At 40.7% G+C, this 27,272-nt stretch overlaps 1 protein-coding gene and 1 non-coding gene across 7 annotated transcripts in view; both read right to left on the bottom strand.

The window, feature by feature from the left end:
* SGMS1 (sphingomyelin synthase 1) overlaps positions 1-27,272 on the bottom strand; it is a 324,408-nt gene that overhangs the window by 285,908 nt on the left and 11,228 nt on the right. For all 6 annotated transcript variants that reach the window (XM_012467580.2, XM_012467576.2, XM_012467581.2 and 3 more), the window contains exon 2: positions 3,186-3,280. The gene's annotated coding sequence lies outside the window, so the exon portion shown is untranslated. The remainder of the gene's footprint in view (positions 1-3,185; positions 3,281-27,272) is intronic.
* LOC135274071 (U7 small nuclear RNA) lies at positions 3,667-3,727 on the bottom strand. Its single transcript, XR_010341883.1, has one exon. It is a non-coding gene; the product is annotated as a U7 small nuclear RNA (small nuclear RNA).

Genomic DNA, 27,272 nt, shown 5'->3' with positions numbered 1-27,272 from the left:
GAAGCTGGGCACAAGCTGGTACTACCTCCCCTATAACCATTATGAGGAGAAAACCCTATTTAATTCCCATTTCCTCTGGAGGGTGCCTCAGATGGGTAACCCCAAACAATTACTCACATCTAGTAAAATAAATAAACTGTTATGTTCTCCCACAATGAAATGCTCTATAGCAATGAAAATGAGCAATCAATAACTAAACTATATGCAAAAATATGCAGGAATCTATTATATTGTTGAAAGAGAGATGCTAGACACAGTACAATCTGCATTATATATTACACACACACACACATACATACAAACACACACACACACAAAGAAAAGACACATGCAAAACTAATTTATGCTGCTAGAAGTCAAGAGAGCAGTCATTCATGTCATCCACAGAGCAGGGTACAGTTGGTCCATGAACAACACTGGTTTGAACTGTAAGGGGCCGCTTAAAGGCAGATTTTTTTCAATAAACACATTAGAAAATTTTTTGGAGATTTGCAACAATTTGAAAAAACTCACAGATAAACCACATAGCCTAGAAATAGCAAAAAAAAAAAAAAAAAAAAAAATTAGGAAATGTGAGGTATGTTGTGAATGCTTAAAATATATGTCATTATTCACTAAGTCAGTAAGGCTTCCAGTCAGCAGGAGGCTATTAGTAGGTACATTTTGAGGGAAACAAAATTATACTTGGATTTTCAACTGCACCTCTAACTCCCAAATTATTTAAGAGTCAACTGTAGCATCTAAAAGGAAACAGGAGACTGTGTTAGTCATGTTCTGTTTCTTAATCTGGGTGCTGGTTACATGGATGTGTTCAATCTGTGAAATTATATCAAGCTATACACTTATAATATATCTATTTTCTGCATGTATCTTCTACTTCAGTAGAGTTTTTAGTAATTACCCCCCATCTCAGTGGTCTAGGGTCAGAAAGGGCTCCATATGTCTTCCCCTCATTCATCCCTCAAAGCCCCCTTTACCTCATGTGGAGCCCCATTCGCTCCTCATCTTTTGAAAGCATAACCATATAGAAGTCAAAGAATAAAAAAGAAAACTCAATTATTCTGAGCTACCCATGATTCCAGACCCAACTCCTTCTGAATGTCAGTATCTTTTGAAGAACCTTTACTGCCATCACTGACCTTTTGTTCTAAATCAGAAATGAGAGTATAAGAAGCCACTGCTGCCCTAAATGGCTCACTTAAATAGACTTCTCTTAAAATATGCTCTAAATGGGCAACCTTATAGACACAAATGTCTGTAAAGCGATGCTTAGATACACAGGGACCACTTGAGGAAGATACAATAAATAGTAACTGAGAATGGAAAGCAGACCAGTCGACAGCCATCTTGCAAGAACCATAGATAACTGATTTTGTAATTGGCTATAATGTGTAATGATCTACAACTGTAATTATAGCTGACATATCTCTGAGATTTTAAGTAAAGTTTCAATACAGGTGGTCAAATGATGAGGCTGGGAATCATTTTTAATCTCTCTAATGTGATTTTAATATATTAACCTCTATTTCACAGTACCACATATTCTTCCCACATTCTCCTACAAGTTTAGGTTTAAAAAATCAACTAGGACCTTTAATTACATTACAGCACAGAGACTGGTCTACTTTTATTTATTTATTTATTTATTTATTTATTTTTGAGACAGGGTCTTACTCTGTCACCCAGACTGGAGTACAGAGGTGTGCTCTCAGCTCACCGCAACCTCCACCTCCCAGGCTCAAGCAATTCTCCTGCCTCAGCCTCCTGAGTAGCTGGGATTACAGGCACGTGCCACTACTGCTCAGCTAATTTTTGTATTTTTAGTAGAGATGGGGTTTCACCATGTTGGCCAGGCTGGTGTTGAATTCTGAACCTCAAATGATCCACCCACCTCGGCCTCCCAAAGTACTGGGCTTACAAGCATGAGCGCCATGCCCAGCCCTGGTCTACTTGTGAATCCCAATCAGAGAGAAGGTGAGGCTGGTGATCAGATACACTGACCTAACCATGAAACATCAGCCATGGAAGGGACAGGTAGATTACAGGAAATGAAGAAAGCACAGTAATTTCTCTCTCTCGGGGCATATGTATAGTACAAGTTCCATGCCTTTATATCCAGATGTTACTCATATCAAATTCATATTACTTATCTGTTCATTAAATAAATCACTCTGTGTGTGTGTATACATGTGCATATATATATATGTATGTGTATGTGTGTATATACATACACACCCATACACTCACACAGAGAAAGAGAGAGAGACTGGGACTCACTCTGTCACACAGCCTGGCGTATAGTGGCATAATCATAGCTCACTGCAGCCTCCAACTCCCGGGCTCAAGTGATCCTCCCACTTCAACCTCCCAAGTAGCTAGGACTACAGGCATGTGCCACCATGACTGGATAATTTACTAATTTTTTGTAGAGACAGGGTCTTGCTATTAAAAATAGTTTTGGGTTTTTTTTGGGAGGGGGGGTTGTTTTTGAGACAGGGTCTTGTCTGTCACTTAGGTTGGAGTGCAGTGGCTCCATCACGGCTCACTGCAGCCTCGACTTCTTGGGCTTAAGCGATCCTCCTACCTCAGCCTGCCAAATAGCTGGGACCACAGGTGCACACCATGCCCAACTAATCTTTTTGCATTTTTTCTAGAGATGGGTCTCATCTTGGTGCCTAGGCTGATTTTGAACCCCTGGGCTCCAGAGATCCACTCGCCTCAGCCTCCCAAAGTGCTGGGATTATAGGTGTGATCCACCATGACTGACCTAAAAGTGTTTTTAATCTGACTATATTTCTATCAACAATGAAGGGAGCATAACTTTAGTTACCTGTTACACTTTAGTACAGGTAATTTTAGTTATCTGTTACACTTTAGTACAAAACTATAAATTTAATTAAATGGTTCTGTGTCACACAGTTCTAAAATGTCTTTTAGGGAGGATATCCTTATTTTTAAGAGTTGCATCCCAAGAATTCACAAAAAAATGTCACGTCTGCAACTTACTGCCACGTTTCATCTAAAAAATGTACAAACCTATACATACACCAAAAAATGTGGCAAAATGCTATAACTGTTAAAGCTAAGTTGCAGATATGCAGGAACTCATTGTACATTCTCTTAACTCTCTTCAGTATGGCTGAAAATGTTTTACAATAAAAAGCTGCATAGAAATATTTACTAACCTTTCAAGTGATGGCCGTCTTCTTTCTCCTGATCAAAAATGAATGACTAAATATGCCCACAGGCCCATTCAGGGATCATACATGCTGTCTTCACGCTGCAAGAATAAGCAAAGCAACATGCGTGTTATCACCAAGGATTTTTACTGTTAATATTATTTCAGTTGAGAACATGTTCTTAATATATGATAACCCTCTAAATTAAAATAATGCTACAATTTTTAAAAAGTGAATAAAGAAAAACCCCATCACATACTGAATGTGAGAAACAACTATCAGCCGCATCCACTCTAGAAAATTTGGGAATAAAGGAATTCCTCTGAAAGTTTTTTTGTTCTCCAACTTTATTGAAGTATGATTGACAAATAAAAATTACATATATTTAAAGTGTACAATATGATGGTTTTATATATGTATACACTGTGAAAAGACTGCTACAAACTAAAGAACACAACTATCACCTCACACAATTCTCTTTTCTTTGAGGGGTTTTCTGGTAAAAAACAGAAAACTTGCTGGACAAATTCTAAAAGAGCTGTACAGTGTAGTTACCATTTTTGTGTGTGTGGTCAGAATGCATGAAGTCTACTTTCTTAACAAATTCAGATATACATTATTATTCCCTATAGTCACCATGCTATACATTGTATCTTCATATTATAGCTGAAGGTTTGCCTCAGTTTCTGTTGAATCACAGCAATTTCAGGGCAGTGATGTAGCCCAAACATCTGGAGCTTCAATGACTTTAGCTTTACTCTGACCTTGTATTTCTAATACCACACTTAGAAAATATCAATGTACCCGCCTAGAAGCACACAGGAATTGCTGAACCTCCTCAAATCCTTTCCAGCAAAGGTATTCAGATCCATTCTACTATACACTCAGCTACAATACACACAAGTTTACAGCAAAATGATATCATGGCCTGAAAGTCATATTCCTATTGCCACCACTATACCATCCATTTTGGCATTACCCATCACATTGGATCCTCCCCACAGCCCTGTGAGGTAAGCAGGGTTACAGATCCCATTTTCCAGAGAAGGTAGCTAAGTTTCACAGATGATATCTGACAAGGATATTCAACTAGAAAGCACCAGAGATGAAACTCCCATTTGTCTTCTGACCCCAAACTCTGGGCTTGTCTCACTATACAGGTTGCTCCACCCTCCTGCCCCCGAACATGATGCTTTCCTTAAAACCCCACAGCCAAATGGCCAAACAACACATCACATGAGGGAGGCAGCTGAGTGCTGCAGTGTGCCCCCTGAAAGCATATATTCACAATCTTTCTTAATAGTACCATTAATACTATAATCATTATTACCAATTACTACAATTACTCTTAGTAATTATATTTCACTTGTAGACACAATAATTAATTTTTGTCATTTATATATGTATATGTACTTTTTTCCTCTTCTTCCTCAAAAGAGCACACTGTTGGCAAATGGGAGGAAAACAAGTATCACACTGCATCCCTGGTGATTTTTATCCTCACCAAAATGAAAGGCAGTTATCATTTGCTGTTGAGGATTTTCCTTTCATTTTTATAAAATGCAAAATACACTAGAATATAATGCCACAGACGCAGCTCCACAAATAAAGATGGAAGCAGCATTAAAACTACAGTTGGGGAGAATGTGATGTCTGCGCATGATGGCCCGACTTGGCCCTTCATCTGCTAATCACCTAAATTCTGTACACACAGAGGGTTAGCAGTGTCAGTGACTAACATGCAAAGTACTGGTATACAAAAGCCTGAAGAAAGCTAGTCAGGAACCCCGTGCACCTGGCTCTCAGGCTTGTCTCCTCCACCTTTTATCTTCATTAAAAACGGAGGGAACCTCTTCCGGCTGCTTCCTCACCTGAGGGCTGCAACACCTGTTCACAAGGACGTTGGGATCCACAAAGGGGAGATGTTGTGACTCACTGCCTCACAACCCAGAGCACTTGGACCCCCATATATACTCATGAAGAGGTTATACTAAGAGCTAAACAAAGCTAAAGAAAAATAAACATGATATAGCTTCCAGAAACATCAATGTTACTCAAAAATTTTGGTGAGGGAAGGTTAAGCAAATGAATCAATCATTTAAAAGCTGTAAATATTAAAAACAAGTATAAATTATGGATTCAAATATCATTATTGCATGGATTTTTAAGCTAAGGACCCTGCCCTTGCTTGCCCAGGTCATTTCCCACAATGCTCTTAGATATGGATGTGAGGAGCAAGGGGTGGACCCTCTCTCCTTTCTCATTGAAGATGGTCTTGGGGAAAAGTGTGGGGCTGGAACAGATTTTAATATCACAATGGTCCTTGATCTGGAGACTTCTCTTCAAAATCAAGAGTCTCAGACTGTTGCCAGATCTAGGTGCAGGTAGAATGAAGTCCAGGCACATATAATCCCATCTCCATACCACAGATCCTGGAGCAAGTATTACTGAAGTTCCTTTCCTCATGGCCCTTCCCACCCATTCCCCTGCCTCAGGCATGTTCCTGTCAGGCAAGTTCAGGCTGCTCAGATACTCAGCTACATCACTAACATTTCTTTAACCCCCGTACTGATTAGTAACACATTCAGTATTTATAAATTTTTTCATTTAAGTGGATGTCTGCACTATTACTAAAGAAAAATAGGCTCACCAATTTAGTCTCTAAAAACTGTTTACTGTGAAATATACTATATTCAAAAGTGCATAACTGTGGTAGCCAGCCTCCAAGATGGCCCGTAGTGATACCTGCCTCCCAAGTATTCATGCATTTATGTAGTCCCCTCCCACACTGAACAGGGCTGCATGTGGGAACCACTACAATATTGCTGAAATGCTGGTATGAGACTGCAAAAGTCCAAAGACTGCAACTTCCATCTCTGTTTTGGGAGGGAAGATGGCAGTCCTGTTATGAGGACACGCTCAAGAAGCTCTGCAGAGGTAACTGTGGGAAAGAACTGAGGCCTCTTGCCAACAACTAGCAAGGAACTGAGGCCTCCTGGCAGCAGCCCTGTGAGTGAGCCATCTTGGAAGCAGATCCTTTGGCCTCAGTCAAGCCTTCAGATAGATGGTGGCAGCTTCAGTTGACATCTTGACTGCAACCTCATGAGCGACTGCAAGTCAGAACCACCCAGCTTAGCTGCTCCCAAATTCCTGGCCTACTCATGCAAACTATGTGAGATGAAAAATGTGTATTATTATTTTAAGGTGCTAAGCCTTGAGGTTTGTTTTGCAGTGATAACTAACCTAACAACATGTATAGGCGTAAAGAATAAGAAAATAAATCACATGTACCTAACACCAGTCGCTGTTTGGATTTTTTTTTTCTTTTTTTGGAAGCCGTGTGTGTATGTGTCTCTCCTAATTGCAGGTCTCCTAATCATCCTTCATCACCACTTCTACGACCAAGATTCACCACTAGCCTGAATTTTGAATCAATCATTCCTTGGCTCCTCTTTATGGTTTTGCCACATACATGCTATCAATACATTGTTGTGGTTTGCTGATTCTAAACCTAATATAAATGAAACAATACTGTATGGGCTCTTCTAAAACTTGCCTCTTAAGATTTTGGGATTCATCCCTGTTGACTCATGTGGCTGTAGTTCATTCATTTTGTCACCACGATACAGCTCTCATTGTGTGAACATGCCCACAATTTAATGCTCTGTTCTGCTGTTGAGGACTCGGGATTTTTCAGTTTTCTGCTACTTTGAATAATGCTGCCATTTACATTCTACTGCTTGTTCCCTGGTACACACAGGCAAGAATTTCTCCAGGGTATATACCTAGGAGAGGAGAGCTGGGCTATGGATTGCACATGTTCAATTCCTCTAAGTAATGCCAAATTGTTTTCCAAAGTGGTTGTGTACAATTGACTCTTTAGCCGCCTTTCCAGTCTTTCTCCAAATAAGAGGCATGCTTGTTTTGCTAATTACCAGGAAAGCTTTCAACCAACAAAAGGGAATGCTTTTCCTATTTGCAGCATCACTACTGCAAATAAATAGTACTCCAAAGCGGTGACCTAGACAGCTGGAACATATTAGTCACAGGACATCAGTACACACTTTAGAATAATGATGCAAACCCAGCCAACACCACACACTGCCCTTGGGTATAAGTCAAATTTGATTTCTAGACATACAGTAAATTCAAAGGCTGTTTTCTTCCTGGTAGATTCACATACTATGGGCCCACCTGACTGCTATCATCTTGAAGGGGAAAAAGAGTAGTTCACATGCAACCCAGCCAAATTCAAGATTAAAACAGGAGAATCAAATAATTTCTGTGAAATAATGAAGTGTGTATGTGAGTTTTTTAACCAGGCAGCTGGTTATGTTTTTAAATATTTTTACCTATAAAATTGTTACTTGCTACACCTGATTTTATTTATAGTAATTCTATAAAAAATTCTCAATTATTTTCTCCACAAAAAGCTGTCCTTTACAGATTTAGTTAATCCAATTTATTAGATGAAAATAGTAATTTTTGCAATTTAATCTGCATTTCTAGGAAAACTGTGATAGCAAATGATTTTATCAGCATGAAATACAAATAATGAGAAATTCAATTTGAGTAGGAAGGAAAGCAGAAATGTTATCACAAATTTAAAAGAGACTCATATGTCATGGGAAGAAACAATAGCAGTAGATGATAAATGTAAGTTCATTTCAACTCAATGTCCTGACAGTTCTCATCTCTTTAAAATCATTTATCCCTACAAGGTAGAAACTGTTATTTATTCCCATCTTGTAGATGGAAGAAACTGAGGTACAGGAAGGAATTCCATTATGCACAGTCACACAGCTGACAAGTGGTAGAAAAAGAATTTAAACCCAAGCAGTTCACTCCAGACCCCATATTCTTAACCACCGCTCTGGACAGCTTCTTCAGTCTCCCAAGACAAGTCAGGAGTCCCTACAATGGTGACGATAGTAGCTGCCAGTTAATAAGCATCTACAATATCCTAAGCACTTATTAAGTGCTCTACTGTGTTTTTTTTTTTTTTTAATTTTTTTGAGACAGAGTCCCACTCTGTCACCCAGGCTGGAATGCAGTGGCACAATCTTGGCTCACTGCAACCTCCACATCCCAGGGTTCAAGCAATTCTCCTGTCTCAGCCTCCTGAGTTGCTGGGACTACAGGCGCATGTCACCATGACCAGCTAATTTTTTTTCTATTTTTAGCAGAGATAGGGTTTCACCATATTGCTCAGGCTGGTCTCAAACTCCTGACCTCAGGTAATCCATTTGCCTCGGCCTCCCAACATGCTGAGAAAACATGCCTACTGTATGATTTCTAATTCTCTCCACATCTCTACCAGGTATGTATTATTCCCATTTTAAAGCTGAAGAATCACAGGCTCTGAGAGTTTAAGTAACATGGCCAAAATCGCATAGGCAGTAAAATAAAATGGTGGAAACAACACCTGAACCTCATTGTTGACTTCAAAGTTCATGCTCTTTCCACGGTGGGCCTTTTGGACAAAATAAAACTACCTAATTTCAGGGCTTGTGGTAGGCAAGTGTGACCTTGAGGTCCCAGGAACAGTGCCCATGAAGAGACAAATGCCATAGTCAGGGAAGGTGTGCCAGTCTTCCTGGTAACAGTGGGCAGCAGCTGCCATGCCCCTATCACAATGAGACTAAGGCAGAGTGTATGCTGATAAGAGCAGAGGACTCAGTCAGAAGATGACTAGGGTACACTGAGCAAGGCAAATGGCCTCTTGAGCACAATGTTTTCCTCTGCAAAAGGGGGTATCTTTTATTTCAAAGAGTTGCTGTGAGGATATGAGAGACTAACACCTGGCACACAGCAGGCATCAGATATATGCTTGGCAATGGCAAGATTAAGAGAAAACTAACCCCAGCTCCCTAGCAGGAAATAGCAGGGAGCTGATTTTAAACATAGTCTCGCTTCCATATATAAAGCCTCACATACATCATGATGGATGATTTAATAATTTTTAAAAGACCATACTCGTATCACAATTTTTTTTTACTAATATTATAGTTTCCACATCTAGCTTACCATAAGCAGAATAACCATACTAACTAGATCAACCCTTTATGATATCATTTTTTACATAAACATTGGAGCTGGAATGGACTCAAAGTAAAACATTTGGCACAGTTAACCTTTCTGCTACTGACTTTAGAAAAGTAGCCAGTGAGGAAGAGAAACCACCTCAGGTCAGCATAAAGTATTTGAAGAACACAGAAGCAGCTATTGCCAACATTTTCTCAGAATACACCGTGAGCCAGATCTCCTGCTCAGCATGGAGCATTCTTCCTTGAAACCCCTCACTCAACAACCCTGCGAGAACATACTATAATACAGAGCCCTTTTTAACAGAAAAGGAAATTGACTCATAGAAGGTCACTGACTTACTTTGTCACAGGACTAGCAGATGTGTACAACTGGCTCACTGCACATGGTAGGCACTGAGTATGTTTTGAACATGGGGTCTTTATTTCTCTGCCATAAAAATAGAAAACACTACTAACTTCACAAGATTTTGTAAGGATAAAATGAGATTATGTATATAAATTCCCTGGCTCAGTGCTTTGACCTTGGAATATGCTGTGGTAGGTGAGCAATAATGTTGATACAAAAAGGCATAACAACCACCTGGAATATGGTATGATAATGACAATGAGCGTAACACATATCCTAATGGGCACAAGATGTATGAATGTCAAATGAACACATGAAAAGATGTTCAATATCATTAATCACTAGGGAAATGCAAATCAAACCCATGAGATACCACTACACAAGTATGAGAATGGCTGATCTGCATAAACTGACAATATCAAATGCTGGCAAAAATACAGATCAACTAGGACTTTCCTATTCTGCTGCTGGGAATGCAACTGGTGAATAGGTATGCAAACTATGGCACATCCATACAACAGAATACTACTTAGTAATAATAAGGAACAAACCATTGATACATAAAACGTGGATGGATCTCAAATGCATTATGCTAAGTGAAGTTAGTCTCAAAAAGTCTGTATAATCTCACTTATATAACAGTCTTGAAAAAAAACTATAAAGTCACAGAACAGATCCGTATTGCAAGTAGTTCAGGAAGAAAGAGGATTTAAACTACAAAAAGGCAACACCAGAGAGTTTGAAAGGTGATGAAATTGTCCCGTATGCTGTTTGCTATTTGTAGTGGTGGTTGCATGAATTAATGTCTGTGTTAAAATTAACAGAACTTGCTACAGACTGAATGCTGTGTCCCTCCACAAAATTCATATGGTGAAACCCTAGTCCCCAATGTGACAGTATTCAGAGAGGAGTTCTTCGAAAAGGTCTTGAGTAGGGAGCCCTCATGACGGGATCAATGCCTTATAAGAAGAGATAGGACAGAAGAGAGATGACTTCTCTCTCCTGGATGTGAAGATACAGTAAGAAGGCATCCATCTATGAACCCTGAGGAGGGCCCTCGCCAGAACCCAATCATGCTAGCTGGCACCCTGATATCAGACTTCAAGTTTGCAGAACTCTGAGAAATAAATGTCTGTTGTTTAAGATACCCAAGCTATGACAATCTTGTTAGAGCAGCCCAAACTGACTAGGACAGAACTATACACTTCCAAAAAGTGAATTTTACTGAATTTAAAATTTTTTAAATTTAAAAATTACTAAAAGGTAGCATTTAAAAATCATAGAAAGAACTGACAGGTCTCGGTGAATGGCTGGATATCTGACAGTTGTGGAGAAGGGGTGAAACATGAGGTTCATACAGCTCTAAAGTTCCTTGCCAGGGAACAATCATGTGACAGGAGACCGTCAGGAGTCAGAATATCAGAAATAAACAAAGCCTCTAAGAGGTGCTAAGGGTCAAGGGCCTTTGTTTCTAGCCCAAGTTCACCAAATGAGTGACTCCATGAAATTATGCAAGCCACAACACCTCCCAGAGCCTTAGTTTACCTACCTCTAAAATGAGACAGTGAAGCATGTGATCTTGAAGGTCTTTTCCTGCAACAAACATCCTAAGGTCAATTTTTTTAAAGCTACCGAGTCTAGAAAGAAAGCAAAACAAATACTCAGACATAAAAAAAAAAATAGTATACATCTGTACAAATATCACCAGAGAATAAAATAAAGTAAAATCATCAACATGTCTGAATGGTAAAGTGAGGTGATGAAAGTAGCCACTAGCAGAGAAAAGATAAGAGACCCAGAATACCACTCCACTGTATCATGGAAGCCAAGAGAAGAGAGGTTTCACAGGGGTTGGGGACAAGGAAGCTGGAATAACTCAAGAATCAAATGCAGAAACAGACAAAAAGAATGAGGACTGATAAAACAACAAAACTATATAGACTTTCATGTGATCAACAGAGTGACTGCCAAAAAAAAAGTAACAAAAAAGCTCTCATCCAAAGCTTGCATGTTGTCTGCATATCTTGGTTGTGTTCCGACTGCTTCTGCCTTTGCATTTTCAGTCTCACTCTGACTTCATCTTTGCTGCTATCGCTTCTGCCTTTGCATTTTCAGTCTCACTCTGCCTTCTTCATCTTTGCTGCTAACAATATAGAATTTAATAAAATATATTGGAATAGTTTCCCTGCAATAGCCCACTTCAGAGGCCATAACTTTCAAAATTTAGAAATTTCTGGAAATTAAGAATATGACTGTTAAGTGCTGGTGAGCCTTTTTATTTTTTTTATTTTTATTTTTTGTTCTACTTAAGTTTATTCAAAGACTCCAGAATTCTAGAGGAAAAGAAACAATTTCATTAACAGAATGGGATGAATACTTAAGGAGTACTTTTAATATTAAGAAGTAATCCCAGCACTCTGGGAGGTCGAGGCAGGAGGATCACGAGGTCAGGAGTTCAAGATCAGCCTGGCCAACACGGTGAAACCCCGTCTCTACTAAAAATACAAAAATTAGCTGGGTGTGGTGGCGAGTGTCTGTAATCCCAGCTACTGGAGGGTGAAGCGGGAGAATTGCTTGAACCCAGGAGGCAGAGGTTGCAGTGAGCCGAGATCATGCCACTGTATTCTAGCTTGGGTGAGAGAGCACGACTGCATCTCAGGAAAAAAAAAAGAGAGAGAGAGAAGTACAAAGATTTTATTATTGTTACTTTATTAGTCTGTCAGGCAGGGAAATAGCTTGAAGTCAATAATATTCCCAAACTGACCAAGTGAAATGTGACACATCCTTCATCTCTATCCAGAGTGGGCCTCAGGACACTATTTCACAGACTTCAAGCTATTTCTGCCAAGCGACACCAAGGAGACATATCATTCTGAGCACTTAACCAGAATCAGAGTATTGGAGAAATTAACAGTTACAAAGATACCCACATGCAAAGTTAATACAGAGAAAACTTTTCAAACACAACTACTTTTGCCAATTTTCCTTTTTGATGATTACATGTAAAAACATCAATCTGGTATAGCCTGGTTCTGCTGGTTATGAAAGAAGGAAAAGAGAAGGGGACTTGCTTGGGCTTGAAGTCTGGTTCCACACTAACAACTCACTAACTTTGAGTGAATATATTTACTCCTTTTTATCTCCTATTCTGCATCTACAAAATGGGGACAATCACATTCTCCATCTAGCACTCAGGCTATTAGTGACATACCCAGATGAGATCATGTCTGTGGAAGCACTCAAGGGGAATGCAAATACAAATACGAGGTGTTATTACTGCTATCTTATATGGGGGAAGGGGAATGAGTACATTTTGAACACCCAATCACATCCCAGCTGCCTCTTTCAAGTCAACCATATGCTTCTCTCCTATCAGAACTGGGATGTTGAGCAGATGCCGAATTGATGGAGACAGAAAGGTGGTGAGAAAGAATGCTTCTGTTGCCCAGCTTCAGTCCTCCTGGCTGGGGGAAGATAAAAAAGTCATTTCTTATTCATTTCTATTCCACTAACCTTTTTAAGAGTCTTCTATGTGTCAGACACCATGCTGGATACTATGAACATGTTAATTTTTGACAAAACAGGCTGTGTTCTCAAGCACATCCACTCTGGAAACTGCTATGCAGAAATAGCCAAGAACTGAGTCTAGGAAGATAAGGATAAATCAGAGGAGAAAAGCAGGGGTGAGATAGCAGAGTAGCAAGGAACCACAAGGGACATGAAGGCAGATTAGAGGGCATGACAATAGAAACCCATGTGTTCAACTAGGACTCTCAGGTCTTCACCATGGGCCAAGGAACCACAGACACGTTTTTTAGCAGGAACTAACATGATCATCCTTGCAGTTTAGAAAGAGGACTGCGACCACAGTTGGGAACATGAAATGAAGAAGGGCAGCAAATGGGCAGCTGTAGCAGAAATCTAGGCACCAAGTGATAGGGGCTCGAGAACAAGATAATAAAGAGGTAAAATGAACTTGCTTGGTGACTGGAAGGATTCAGGGGTAAGAGGAATTGTAGATGACTCCTCAGTTCTGTCTTGATGACTAAGAAGATGGTGGACTTTTTCACAAGATACAGGAAGAAGTACAGATTTGGCAGGCAAGACAATGCCACATTGCACTTGTGTCACTTGGTTAATGACCTCATATAAAGGAAGTCACTCTGTACCTTTGTGACCAACCAAAAAAATCAAGTTTCTCAACATTTAGCTGCCTATTCAAATTTCCATAGACAAGAGGACCACTTAAGACAGAATGGAATGGCTAGGAAAGAACCCAGTTCCATGCTCTTAACCTCTTGTAGCCAAAGTGAGAACATACTTGACATCAGAACTGAAGCTCAGAGAGGTTAAGTGGTCATGCAGCCAATAAAAGAGAAACTAAATTTTAATCCAGGATGGTCTGCTTCCATAGCATCAGCTTTTCTTCTAGTATGCTATTCTACTCCTTTAAGTAAGGGCCTAATACTACTCATCATATGTACTACAGGTTGAATACCCTCTTTCCTGAATGCTTGGAACCAGAAGTATTTTGGATTTCAGGATTTTTTCTGATTTTGGAATATTTGCATATACATTATGAGATATCTTGGGAATAGGACCCAAGTCTACACATGAAATTCATTTATGTCTCCTATCTATCCACCTTCTATACATAGCCTAAAGGTAATTCATGCAATTTTTTTTTTTTTTTTTTTTTTTGAGATGCAGTCTCACACCTTGTTGCCCAGGCTGGAGTGCAGTGGCATGATCTTGGGTCACTGCAACCTCCACCTCCTGGGTTCAAGTGATTCTTCTGCCTCAGCCTCAAAAGTAGCTGGGATTATAGGCATCTGCCACCATGCCCAGCTAATTTTTTGTAGTTTTTTTAGTAGACACGGGGTTTCATCATGCCGGCCAAGCTGGTCTTGAATTCCTGACCTCAGGTGATCCACCCACCTTGTCCTCCCAAAGTGCGGGGATTACAAGTGTGAGCCGCTATGCCTGGTCCACAATATTTTTAAAAACATTGTATAGGCAGCAAAGTTTTGACTGCAACCCTCACATGAGGTCAGGTGTGAAATTTTCCACTTGTGGCGTCATGTTAGTGCTCAAAAAGTTTTGAATTTTGGAGCATTTCAGATTTTGGATTTTCAGATTTAGGATGCTCAACCAATACCTGTTCTCCGGCCACTTTATTCTTCTGAAACTCGCCTCTGATAACAGAGTTCAGGCAACTCTGAGTCACCTCGTTGTAATCTCTCCAAACACCATTCCCACTGCTGAGCTCTCATTCAATGATCCTGTCAACCTGGAAAGCCCTGCCCCATCTCTGCTTCTTCAAGTTTATTCCAATGACTATTTCTGATAACCAGCCACTCTGTGGCTCTGCAAATGTAGGGAGAATGTTCTGGTTCCTACAGGAACTACTTCTGAATTCACCTGTCCTACCTTATATCACAGCATTTAAAGTTCCTTCAGGGTAGTCCTTAACTCAGTCCTTATTTAACTAACACTTGTGTCATTGACTGAACCAAGCATAATACTTCTCCCTGCTCAATAGTTTTTGTGTGTTACATCAGCGGAAGAAAGGAGAAGGCTACTGGAGAAGATGCACAGTGTTTATTTGGAGCCTGCCAACTAAGCACTCATCAGACTCTCTCCTAGGCTTGAGAGCAATGACTGAAACAGCATGGTCCCTGAACCTACACTGAAAATGTTTATTTTTAAAATAAATAAATACACACAAATACATAAAGCAAACACATCAAAATGATAACATTTAATAAAACTGGGAGCTGGACATATATGCCTTTATTGTATTATTCTCTGTAGGTTCCTGAACATTTATAATATTTTAACAATAAAAAAAAATTTTGTAATGAGAAGAAAATTAACATAGAGCCTCTATTCTCTGTGGAAAGAACTGCCTTGTCAGACTAACTTATTTCCAAAGGGTCTAGATAGAGAAAATGTTATAGTTACCTATTTTGTTTTTAACATCATGCTCCACAGCAGAGAAAACAATCAGGAGAAAAGATGAAAATGAACAAGTTTAGACAATGGAATTCAATTGACCAATACAATGAGGTTCTTAGTCAGTCTAGACTGTCCTCATTCCAAATCCTTATCCTCTGTAGTGGTAAATGATAAAAGAAAATACCAGAAAAACATAACCACCTTCTAAAACCTTTTTGCCTCTGAAGAGAAAGCCCTAATGATGACCACTACCGTTTTATTCTATATCTACAGTGTGCTGGGGTCTTACAAACATGATTCCCTAACAAACTGGTAGGAGAAGCATTTTACAGATGAGGAAATTAAGATTCAAACAACTTCAGTAATTTGCTCAACATCCGCTGGTTCCATTGCTGATGACAGGCTGCAGCCCAGGCTGCTCACCACCAGGGCTGAACCATGGGGAGCAGAGTTAGCTTCCAAACCTCTCTCTGCCGAGAGTCAAACACTTTGGTTTTGTTTTCATTTAACCATGATGCACACCTCTCACTATCTGATCCTCCTTCTCTTACTTCTTATAAACTTCTGGGCTCTCACAAAGCAGTGGATCTTACAGAGAAAGAAGTCTCTAGTAGGCAGTTCAGTAAATTAAAAACACACACACCCAAAATCCAAGAAATCACAGTCTTGAGATACAGTATCAAAAACAGTACCTCCAAATGGCAACTCAGGGCAACAAAAAAATTGAGGGGTAAAAAAAACTACACTGCACAACACACTGCAGTCATCAAAGAAACAATGCATGATTATTTTAAACTGAACAGCCTTAACGTCTGAAGGGATTTTAAAGTCACTTTCAGCCACAAACCTGTGAAAAGAAAAAGAATTGTTAAAGTCACTTTCCAATGTTATTTATCTTTAAACACTTGTGACTGTGAAGACCGTGAAAATTTATCTTCCACATGCAAACAGAGGGGCAGGACAAGCTACAGCTTGTGTGAGCAGGTTAAGATTTTATTATTTACTAAATTTTCAAAAACATATAATAGCATTAAACTTGAAATATATGCCATTGTTTATTCTAACAGGAGTTACATTAACCATTCTAGAAACAAAATACAGATCAGAAAATGAGAAAAGTCAGATTTAACCTAAACATCAACATTTCTGACCCCTAGAGTTTAATCCTAAAATAAGGGCCTCAGTGCAAAAAGGCACTGTACATTTTCCTTTTCTATCACTTCCTCCCCTACAGTCTAAGTTCTAGGGCCCTAAGCTGCTCTGACCACACCCTCCAGACTGTGAGGAAATTGCTAAGTCAAAACCACGTAATCAGAGCCCTCCACCAGCTGGACCCTCATAAACCTGCCACCCCACCCAAAAGAAAGTAGAAGAGTCCCCCATGTGAGCCTGCACATAACAGGCTGCTCACCACCAGTGTTGAACCATGGGTAACATTTACATGTGCAACCAAGCAGAGGTTACAGGATGGTGTCTAAGGAGGAACTAGTAGGAAGATATGAGAACCAGAACCGTAGAGAACCTCAAACACCAAAGCGGGGAGAAGAATATGAAAAAGGGTGTTCCACAGTCCAGGAGGAGGAGATAAAGAAGGATTCAACGCCATAGAGTGGGAAGTAGTGCCGAAATAGCAATCCCAGTGAAGTGGTCAGGGAAGATTCAGATTAAAAGGAGCTCAGGAGAGGATGGAAGATATAGAGCCTGTGAATATAAATGCTCTCAAGATGTGTATTCATATTCTTCTCCTAATCATAACCTCCTTGAGAGTGAGATACTTTCCCTTCACACAGCCAGTGGCAGTAAAGACAAATATCACTGGTATCAGTCTACCAGGAAGCAAGCACACTGCCAACTCTAATGGCCCAAAGGGACCCACAATTATGACTTACTTGAATCCCACAATACGGCAGATTTTATACCTCCAAAATCACACTTCTAGTCATCCACCAAAAATTCATAACATATAACAGACTCCAATAGCAAACTGGCAATTATTTGCTTAGACATCTGATACAGTGCCAGGTTAGCTCACTACACTTGAAATTTTAATGCCACAAAAGAACCACAATTATCTTTTTTCCCAGAGACACATTTCTTTGATTACACCTTGCATACTGAAACAAAAAATTTATTCAAACAGTTTTATGGTTATTCTTTGGAATTGAGTATTTGACTGATTGCCAAATGTATAAATTATATGACTAAGTATTAAACATGTATGTTTATTTTGTTCCAGAGGTCACCTATTTAAATCAAGGACTTAAAAAGTCCTTGATTTATCAACTCCACAAAAAGGAAGAAAGATTATTCAGTCCTACAAATCCACACATACACTTGGTCTTTTTACTGAAAAAGACCAAGACAGACTCCAAAAAAATGACTAAAAAGATCATACAACATGAAATATAAAAATAACACAATCCACAATGCTGTCAGTAAACTCACAGATAAGCCTCCCTCTTCAGATAGGTCATGTGCCTTTAGAAAATGTGGGCAATGCAAACAAACAGATTTGACTGGCATTGTTTAAAACCACCAGTTAATCACATTTGATTTTTATCAGGCCTATAAAGGTACAGAATATTTCACTTCTGTTACCACAAAGCTGGAAGGTAATCTCAATTTCCTACATCTCCACAAAAAAAGCACCTACAGACATGTCGCTGCAAGATGCCCAGGCATCGCAAAACCACTGGATCACCGCATGCAGTCGGAGGGAACATGCTACCCTGTATTCTCCATTGGGGCTCCCCAAACACCCACATTTGGGAAAAAATACAAATTAAAATCAAGAGAGCTTGCTGTGCAAACACAGCCTGTAGCTCAGAACCTCAGCCCCATTTCCAAACAGAATGTCATCCATAAACAGAAGTTCCAGAGCTGCCACAGTGAGACAGGCTCCCAGAGAAGCACACTGCTGAAATAAATCATATCTGCATATCTAGTGAGCATTTAACCAGCTCAGACCAAACTAAGGAACCAAATGCTATTGCCAGATTTTCCCTCCTAAGGTACTAAGTAAGAGCTATCAGAGCAAAAGATATGAAAACACCAGGCAGTTTTCCAAGAACCCTGACAGGCCTTGCTCAAGGTTGCTGCCAAGTTTGCTGGTGAGACTGCTCTGAAGAATTGTGAAACCACACTCTTGACCTCAGGCAGTACTAATGCCTTCAACTAAACACTGTTGAAAGTGGTGGGTGTGTTTATAACCGTGAAGGAGGCATTTCCTTGACCACACTATGATAAGGCACCCTCTAATAAAACTGATCAGAAGAAGGAACATATTTTTATTTTCCTTTTTATTTATACAAATGTATGGGATACCTGTGCAATTCTGTTATATGCATAGATTGCATAGCAATCAGGTCAGGGCTTTTAGGGTATCCATCACTCAAATAATATACATCATACTCATTAAGCAATTTCTCCTCATCCTCCTCACTTCAATCCACTCACCCTTCTGAGTCTCCATTATCTATTGTTCTATTCTCTACATTCATAAGAAGGAACATATTTTAAAAGGCAGCTTATTTTGTTTTTAAAAAAGAGTCTCTTAAAAGATGTTTCACTTAAACAGATATCTGTACATCCATGTTCACAGCAGCGTTAGTCACAATAGCGAAAGGTAAGAGTAATCCAAGTATCCACTGACAGATGAATGGATGAACAAAATGTAGTATGTCCATACCATGAGATATTGAAAAGGAAGGAATTTCTGAAACATGCTACAATATGTATGAACTCTGAAGACATTATGCTAAGTAAATCAAGCTAAATACTAACTAGTTCCACTTATATGAGGTACATAGTCAAATTCACATATACAGAAAGTAGAATAGTGATTTTCCAGGGACTAGGGATAAGAAAGAATGGCAATGATTGTTTCATGGGTATAGAGTTTCAGCTTGGGATGAGGAAGTAGTTCTGGAGATAAATAGTGGAGATGGCTACACAACAATCTGAAGGTACTTAATGCCACTGAACTGCATACTTAAAAATCATTAAAATGGTACACTGTGGTATGTATATTTTACTATAATCAAAAAGATGTTTGTACTTTTTTAAAGTAGAGATTTGAAATAGAAATATTTTTAAACTATATAAATACAATATATATTTCTATGCATATTTAAGAATCTACCAAAGTTTTCTTCAGTTTCCACACGTGGCCAAAATCTGACCTTCAGTCTCAGTCTGGAAAGCCAAAGACCAGGATGCATTCTTCAAATATCACTTCTGGCATTCTTGAACTGGTGTGCAATCAATGACTGCCTCACCTTGCAAGTAAACATCATATTAGCATGATGTCAGTGATATGAACAAGGCACATTCTTTTAATATTTGCTGTTGGTATCCAAAAACTCATTTTCAAATGTCAGTGAACATTCCAGATGTATCCTAAGAATCTCCTCCATCCATGAGCAAACTATATGGCCCTCAAGATTTTATCATGTAATTACCAAAGATGTTCAAAGATGGAATGGCTGGTTTATTGTTTAACGAAGCTCAGCTCTAGCACCGTGCTTTTTTTTTCTTTTTGGAGACAGGGTCTCACTCCATCACCCAGGCTGAAGTGCAGTGGCACAATCACAACTTGCTGCAGTCTCAACTTCCTGGGCTTAGGTGATCCTCCCAGTTCAGCCTCCCGAGTAGCTGGGACTACCGATGCACACCACTACATCCACCCATTTTTTTTTTGTAGAGTTGGGGTTCCACTATCTTGCCAAAGCTGGTCTCAGACTCCTGGGCTCAAGCGATCCACCCACCTCGGGCTCCCAAAGTGCTAGGATTACATATATGAGCCACTGCACCTGGCTTAGCACTGTACTTTGGGGATAATAGCACTGACATGACATGCCTACTAACAATATCAAAAAACATGCTTACTAACAGCCAATGGTTGCTTGTAGGGAAAGCAGTCAATTGTTGAAAACTGAGGATGTCTTGAGAGAGCAAACATTTGTCACATGTAACCTCTGCAAAGATTCTTCTGTCATTCTTCTCCAGGGAAGATACTGAAATTAGTGTGCAGGCAGTGAAAGCTAAGATGCAGATGGAGATTCCAAAACAGCTCTGTTATCTTGAAAGCCAATTTCAGTGCTCCACAGCCACACTTTTACAGCCAAAGCTTGAAGATGCATTTTCCTCTCAACTGGTTGTGTAAAGCAGCAAGTGAGTATAAAAATATCACGGAAAAATGTGTATAAGGACAACAGTTTCACTTCTGCTTCTGAGATTATCCAGATATATTCTCATCAAACAGTGCACAAAGCTGGGGTGAAGAAGTACTAAAATGAAACCACATCATCGTTGCCAAGAAAATCTTCACGTCCAGGAGTCAGAGAGAAGACAAGTCAGTTATATGACAAAAGATGAATACACTGGAAACAAACTACCATGCATATTGTTTTATATGGACAGAGCCAAAATAATCATATAAAAATGAACTAAACAAATAAATAAAGGCCTTGCTCCTCCCTCCTCCAACTCAGATCAAAGTCAACATCCACCCAGTATCAAAAATGTTCATTGCACTGATCATATATGCTAAGAAATTAAGTTCCTGTACCACAGTGCCAACTTCTGACTATTACAATCTTAATAACAAAGCTGTAATAATGTTTATAAAATGTCAAACTTGTTACCCAGAGGTCCATTCTAGGACAGCAAGATTTAGCTTTGGCAATACTATTCCTTTCAGCATTCCATCTTTCAGCATTTTGTCAAAATGTTCGCTTGGTGCACATCTAATATTTATAGAAAATAGATTAGAGGGTTATACACCAAAATGATAGCAGTGGTTATCTATGGGTCATAGTGTTATGAATATTATTTTAACCTATACATTTCTAAATAAAGGAGGAAGAGCAAGAGAGGAAAGAGGAGGAAAAGGATAAGGGGAGGAGAGAAGGAGGAGAAATAAGAAAAAGAAAAGTTGTCCTTGAAAGAAAAAACACTCTGGCTAAAAGGCTAGGGTAGAGCACCCTTGGGCGGGCAGCACAGGCTGTACACTACGAAACACCAGGGGGCACCATGCAGTGCCCACTCCTCAAACACTGTGCTGAAGCCACCACACCCTTATACTTCAGAGCCTTCCACAGTTCTGGGAGAGAAAGAAAGGTTTCAAGGAAGAGAGTGTAACCGTAGAAATTTAATTAATATGACATCTTAATTACTTAAGCTTTCTAAAAAATCAGTAATTTCAAGTCAAAGATGTAGCCTAATAACAAGAACAGAGAAACACACCTAATATGATTAAACAGGTGGCAAAACTGTCTGTGAAGGAGACAATCTTTTTGTAGTCTTCCTATGAATATAGTTACCCCTCAGTAATCCAGGAGATCGGTTCCAGGACCCCCAGGGACACCAAATTCCATGGATGTTCAAGCCCATCATATAAGAAAGCATGATGTTTGCATATAACCTAGACAAAGCCTCCTGTATACTTTAAGTCATCTCTAGATGAAGTATAATACATAATACAATGTAAATGCTAGGTAAATAGTTGTTATGCTATAATTTGGTCAGGGGCGGGTTGTTCATTTTTTTTGACACAGGGTCTCACTCTGTCGCCCAGGCTGGAATAGAGTGGCATAACCTCTGCTCACTGAAGCCTCAACCTCCCAGGCTCAAGCAACCCTCCCATCTCAGCCTCCCTGGCAGCTGGGACTACAGGTACATGCCACCACGTCTAATTTTTGTAGACACAGGATTTTGTGGTGTTGTCTAGGCTTGTCTCAAACTCCCATACTCAAGTGATCCACCTGCCTCAGCCTCCCAAAGCGCTGGGATTACAGGCATGAGCTACTATGCCTGGGATATTTTTTTGGCCTTTTCCTCAAATATTTTCAATCTATGTGATTGAATCTGTGGATGCAGAACCCATGGATTATTTACAGAATTTTAGTGTGTGTGGGGTGTGTGTGTGTGTGTGTGTGTGTGTGTGTGTGTGTGTGTGTTTTGAGACAGAGTCTCGCTCTGTCGTGCAAGCTTGAGTGCAGTGACGCAATCTCGGCTCACTGCAACCTCTGCCTCCCAGGTTCAAGTGATTCTCTTGCCTCAGCCTCCCAAGTAGCTGGGACTACAGGCACATGCCATCATGCCCAGCTAATTTTTTTTTTCTATTTTTGGTAGTGACAGGTTTCACCATATTGGCCAGGTTGGTCTCAAACTCCTGACCTCGTGATCCACCCGCCTCAGCCTCCCAAAGTGCTAGGATTATAGGCATAAGCCACTGTGCCCAACTTATTTACAGAATTTTTTTTTTTTTTTTTTGAGACAGAGTCTCACTCCATCACCAGGCACCAGGCTGGAGTGCCAGTGGCGTGGCCTCGGCTCAGTGCAACCTCTGCCTCCCGGGTTCAAGCAATTCTCCTGCCTCAGCCTCCCAAGTAGCTGGGACTACAGGCACACACCACCACATCCAGCTAATTTTTTTGTATTTTTAGTAGAGACGGGGTTTCACTATGTTGGCCAGGATGGTCTCGATCTCTTGACCTCGTGATCTGCCTGCCTTGGCCTCCCAAAGTGCAGGGATTATAGGTGTAAGCCACTGCACCCGGCCCCCATTTACAGAATTTTTTAATGACAGAGTCAATGTGACCTGACTCTTGCCTTAGTAGATTGAGACCTGTTGAGGACATATCTACCTACTTCATCACTGTGTGACCAGTACTCCACAGGGTACCTGGCTCATAGTAGGGGCCCAACCAGTACCTTCTCAATAGTTCATTTTTTTTTTTTACAAAAGCAGTGCATGCCTTTTGGCACATAACAAAAATGTTTTCAGAACAACTTTCTTTATGATTATTTTCCCAGATATTATTTTTAAGAGTTACCTAGTATTCCATTGTGTGGATATACGTAATTTGTTTAACTCCCTATATTTTAATATTATGTTTCCAGCTTTTCACTATGATAAAGAGCTCTGAGATTAATAATGCCCTTGATTATTTCTTGAAATAAGCCCCTAAAAGTAGAAGTGCTGAGTCAAAGAGTATGTGAGCATCTATGCTCTCTCTCTCCAAAGCTATCCTCTAGACCCTTATTTTGAAGGCAGTAGTCATGAGCTTTACAATTTAGGTAAGCTACTATGGACTTCTCAAGCAGAGCAATCTCCTAAAACAGGTGCCTTGACATCTAGAGCAGCCAAAGCTCCAGACCTATTTTCGGGACCCATCAGACACAGAAATCTGAGAAGCAGCATCTGCTCCAAGGGGCCTCTGTGCTCCTCCCAATGGCTCAACCTTCTCTTCTTGTTCAGTGGAAGACAGAAGCATGTTCGTAGCATCATACACACCTCCCCACCTTTGCTTCCACTAAGTCAAATGGTCTTCCAGTGATGTCAGAGGCATCATTTTGTTTCCTGTCCCACCCATAAGACACAGAAACATCAAGACGCACAGAACTACAGCAGGCTGTCGGTGTGTGTCTGCCTCACCCCCTTTTACCTACTCACTTCCCATTACTTTCTCTAAAAAGGGAAAGATGGAAAGGAACTCTCCATGGCATTAATTTTCACTTTTTATCCACTTCCATAAAAAATGGGCCTTTTAAACACTTTCCTGGTGAATTTAATGAGAGTTTTAGATGCACTGTCCCCTAAAATACATTTAAATATATGGTGGCTTCAGGAAACCCATCCAGAAACCCCCAATAAGAACCTGTGGGCCACGGATAGCGCCTTGAATTGAATGAGCAAAATGAGGCTTGAGAAACTCCTGAGAGCGTTCTCATGATCCTGCCTCTGTTTCTAAAATCAAAGGGTAGGGGAAAGCCAGCCATGCTGAGGGTCCTATGGAAACCTGGACCACTGCCCAGCCAACTGCTTGGAACTTTATAAAGCCTTTCAAAGTAACTCAAGTGTCACTACACGGGGCACAGCAGTAAAGCAAATGTTAAATTACTAACCATGTAAATGGGTGGCATTCTGAGGCAAAGGTAAGGTTTTGCCTCCTGACAACCTGACATGCTACATATTTGCTTATTTAATTATTGTCTGTCTGACCCTCACCAAGAAAACTCCATGTAGACTGAGACTTTGCTTTATTCACACCTATATCCTGGCCTCATCCAGAGTCAAAGCGGCTAGTCCCCATGATTCTGAAGGCTCAGGCTAGAGATGGAGGCCATCCACAAAGACTTCCACAAAAAGCCATGGCATATAGGGGATATTCTGTGCACTTGGGTCTGGGGGTGTGTAGAGTGAACTAATAGCCAGGAGAACAATAGGGACAGGCTCTGGGATAAGATCAGGTAGAACACACAGAAAAGGACTACACAGTCCACATGGTGAAAATCTCAACAACGCATGGCCAGAAAGCTGGGTACAGATGGATAGTGCCTGTGCAATAGCCCAAGTCTCACTTACGGTCTATCTAGTCAAATGAATGGTCAACAAGCCACCCAGGAGAAGAAAGGGAATCAACACAGACTGTCTCTCAGAGGAAATCTCAGGATCACCCTCTGCTGCCACATCCCAAGGCCACCTCAACAACTGCAAAATGCAACCCTGTACTACTGTGGACACACGCCAAGGGTCTTCATACCACAACACTTGTGACATAGTGATTATTATTCTCATTTCACACAGGAAAAAGCCAGTGCCCTGAAAGGATTTAAACTCAAGCCCACTGTTTTTTGTGACTCCCCAGCTGGCTTTCAAAGTCAGAGCCCCTGGGTCCTTGCCTTCCCAGTTCCCGTTATCCAGAAAAACCCTTCGTGTCTGCCATCTCATAAATGGCTCAGAAAATGCATTACTACCTCACCGGTGTGCCTGGATAGCCAGCAGCATCTGTCGTCACTGCCCTCATCAGCTGTGCCTCTGTCTCAGATGATCAGGACAGCCTGGCTTGGGCTGAAGCTGTGGGTCCTCTATACAGACTGTTTCTTTCACAGTCCTTTTCTGGTCTCATGCCTTTTCTCCAGCATCCCAAGCATCTCTGCTCGCCAGTCATCTTCCACCTGCCTGAGCACCTTCATCCCTGTCACTGCCCTCTACCTTTCCTCCACGCTTCCCTCTCCCCTCCTGGTTTCCTCAGGAGTAAAACATTCCCCTTCTCTGTTGACCTCAGGCACACTGGCACCCCCCACACACACCCCCTTTTCCAACTCCTGCCTAAACTATCAGCCTGTGTCTGTTAGGGGGAAAGAAGCTGTGGGCAAAGCCTGCCTTCCCACCCTGTCTCCCTCCCCCTCCTGATTTCTCCTGCCTCTGCTGCTGTCACCCACCCCCCTTGCCAGTGAGGTGGGTATCACTTTAGCTAACCCTCCCCACCACTTCCTTAGGGGATAGTTTTCTGGAGGTCTGTTCTCTACCACCCTGTCCCAGGGCTTTATTCTTCAATCTCTACCACCCTGTCCCAGGGCTTTTTTCTTCAATCCCTCCATCTCCATCTGTAACTGTTGGGAACACTCTTCTAAATTTAAGCATCTTCCACCTGCCAAACTTAGCTGAGAATCCCTTACCCCTTAACCCGAGATTTGTTACAGCATCTCCTGTCCTTCATGATTCACACAGTATTCCTGCACGAAATTTTTAAAAGACTGAACATCTACATTTTGCTCCCTTAACGGAGACAGCCTGCCAGGAGAGACATCCATTACAACCTGGGAAATGCAAACAGCTTATTGCTATTTCTTTATATAAAGTGGTCTGGACATGAAATTAAGGAGGACTGGGAAGGTGGTGCTGAAATCAGCTTCTTTTGTATTTCTTGATAATAAACAACTGGCAAAAAGGAGAGGAGGAGGGGAAGAAAAAGAAAATAAGAAACTGGAGCCACTGAAAACACAAATGAAAGGGGAATTTCACACTTAGCCAAAATTTCAGGGAAAATAAAATAAAACTTTGTTTTTACTAGAGTCTTTCTTTTAAAACCTGATTTATCTTAAAGACAGAAAGTCGTCAATCTTCTTCAGGTTTTACATTCCTAGCAGACAGCTAACATTTAGCCACTTTTGTTGTTGTTGTTGTTTTTCTGAGACACAGCCTCGCTCTGTCGCCCAGGCTGGAGTGCAGTGGCGCAATCTCAGCTCACTGCAGCCTCCGCCTCCGGGTTTCAAGCAATTTTCCCACCTCAGCCTCTTGAGTAGTTAGGATTACAGGTGTGTGTCACTATGCCCGGCTAATTTTTGTATTTTTAGTAGAGACAGAGTTTCACCATGTTGGCCAGGCTGGTCTCGAATTCCTGACCCCACAGCCACGTTTTTTAAAAACAAAGAAAGGAAACTGTCAAGTTCCTACAACTCCCCAAGTAATTTTGAAGTGCAGTCCTAGTTCTGATTCTCCCTTTGGAGGCTGACCACTAATAGCCCATATTTTCCTAGGCTTGTCTCTACTGTCAGGGTTATGTCACTAAAAATGAAAACTTTGCGTGGCTTTCAACCCCAAAACAAAAGAAAATAAAAACCAAAAAAACGCCACTTCTGTCTCCACCTACACCGTCCTATTGTATGGGTTCCTTCTGTGCACTCTGCTGACACAGGGAATCTGGGCAGGTGACCTCTGTCCAGTTGTCCCACCCCCGACCCAGGGAGGCTAGCTGTGCAGCTTTGATACTGTACTCACTACCTGGTGATGATGTCATCTGTGGACATGTCTGTCTCCCCACTAATCCCTAAAAGATGCAGATCCCATCACACTCATCTCTGTCTCAAGGCTCACCAAGAAGACTGGCCCATAGAGGACTCTCAACACATATTTACTACCACTGTCAACCCTGAGTCATAAAAAGTCCAGAC

Source organism: Aotus nancymaae, unplaced genomic scaffold, assembly GCF_030222135.1.
Source record: "Aotus nancymaae isolate 86718 unplaced genomic scaffold, 86718_ANA_hifiasm-v0.15.2.pri h1tg000010l, whole genome shotgun sequence".
NCBI lineage: Eukaryota > Metazoa > Chordata > Mammalia > Primates > Aotidae > Aotus > Aotus nancymaae.
This window is presented reverse-complemented; position numbering and strand designations above follow the sequence as displayed.